Source organism: Chrysochloris asiatica, unplaced genomic scaffold (genome assembly GCF_000296735.1).
Source record: "Chrysochloris asiatica unplaced genomic scaffold, ChrAsi1.0 scaffold00429, whole genome shotgun sequence".
Taxonomy (NCBI): Eukaryota; Metazoa; Chordata; class Mammalia; order Afrosoricida; family Chrysochloridae; genus Chrysochloris; species Chrysochloris asiatica.
The window spans coordinates 979,904-981,906 of NW_006408947.1; the positions used below are offsets into that span (position 1 = coordinate 979,904).

The 2,003-nt window shown below is 44.7% G+C and overlaps 1 protein-coding gene across 1 annotated transcript in view; it reads left to right on the plus strand.

The window, feature by feature from the left end:
- The window catches only part of LOC102840571 (protein slowmo homolog 1-like), a 23,817-nt gene that overhangs the window by 1,143 nt on the left and 20,671 nt on the right, over positions 1-2,003 (plus strand). The gene's annotated exons all lie outside the window — the stretch shown is intronic.

Genomic DNA, 2,003 nt, shown 5'->3' on the forward strand with positions numbered 1-2,003 from the left:
CTCTGGGTCTAAAGTCCCCAGCTGCTCCATCTCTCCACATCATCATCTCTGCCTCCATCTCAGGCATCACTGCTTCTCTGGGTAGGGTCCCGCTCTCCACTCTTCTCCCTTGATGGTCCCAGGGACCTCTGCTCCTAGACTGCAAAGTTAATCACTACCCTCCTTGCTACAAAATGTCTACCTTTACATTTACATTTCCAACCCTCACAATCACTCCTGATACCAATTACTCACTATTGTATTATAAGAGATCTATACGCATTTCCTTTCATCAGCTCTGTCTAGACAGATTGGATACTACTCACTGGAGATTCTGCCTTCCTCCACGACTTCTGGATCTAGGGTCCCTCGTGAAAGCTTGTAAGCCAGTCACTTCTTGCCTTTGGCCCCCCATTTGGGTAGCCAATGTTCAAGTGGCCCATCCTTGTCTACTCTGTCTATGGAGGGGGTGGGAATGATCCTTGTTGTAAAGATTTGTTCCCTCTTTTGAGCTACTGCATCCATATGTGTAGGTGAAGTTCATCCAATTGTATCAGATTACACTTTTTTTCCTCTTCTTTCTTGTTCTAGTGGAGCTCTGACCATCCAGTCATTGAAGCCAGGTCAAGTGGGTATTATCTGCAAGTGTGAGTGTTCTTGTGAATATGCCCTCTCTTCTTATCAGCTGCATGCTTCACTCTCCACTCCAGTCCTCTGTGGCTATGTGACTGACTCGGCCCAAGAGTCGCCTGGTCTTGCCACACTGCTGGCCAACCAGGTCTCCACTGGGTTCACAGGAGTCTATTGAATGTTGTAGGGCTAAGCTTGCAGCTTCATTGCTGTTTCCCCTTCACTTCCCCTTATCAGTGACAAACGTGGTCATCAATCAGAGCATGTATTTCCATTGAGTCTTAGTCTTGGAAGGGGGTTTGCTTTGAGGGCATCCGACCACTTGCCTTGATGTCTTCTGAGTGAGCAACTTGATTGTTCTTGTAGTATCAGGCCGTCTGCCTATATTGTTTTGTATTTTTCCAGTTGGTCTTTCTTTCAAGTATCTTCTGTTCTTCCAGCCACTCCAGGCTGGTCTGCCCATCCTTTCAAGTGGAAATTCCCCACCTCTGAAGATTCTGGATGCTATTCAGGATGCCACCTATTGTCTTATATATTGCGAGGCTCCACAGGAAGCCTCGTTCACTGGGCACATTGTAGCCCCATTTTAGGTATTACAAACAGTTATAGGAAGAAGATGGACTTACAAGCTTTCTATGGTGATATTTCTGGCTATTCCTTTCTCTCCCCCTCCAGTGTCTATTTTATAATGGCATGCAAGGGAAACCAAGATTCAAAAGATAGCCAAGCATCTTAACATTATTTCTCCCCTTTTGCCCATTCCAACCATGTCTCAATCCCTGTATCCCAGAGCTCTGTTGTTCCAAGGTTGTGCATACATCATTATTTACCTCTGTTCCACTTAGCACATGCAAACCTGCCTAATTGTTCTCCCATCTGCTTTGTTCTTCCATTCCTCTCTCCCTTCTTATATATTGCCCCCTTGCCCACCAACCAAACTATCCTGTGTCTATTCCCTACCCTGTGCTCCACCTTCCCCTCCCTCCCCTCACCCCGCCTCCCACATCCCTGCAACCAGTAAAGAATCCCACCTCCCTCCCACTTTATTATGGGTTCTTTTCCTTAGTCTTTTACAGTAGTGCTCCTATGAAGTATTTCTCCTTTTGTGACTGACTAATTTCACTTGTTAAGAGACCTAGAGTGGCAGAATGTATTTGACTTTATTTCCTTGGTCTTCCTATTGTTGATTTCTAATTTGATAGGATTGTGATCTGAGAAGATGCTTTGTAGTATTTTGATATTTGTAAATTTATGTAGATTTGTTTTGTGGCCTAAGACATGGTCTATTCTGGAGAATGTTCCATGTGTACTGGAAAAGAATGTTGCAGTTGTTGGGTTGAATGCTCTGTACACATCTATGAGGTCCAGTTGGCTGATTGTGTTGTTTAGTTCTT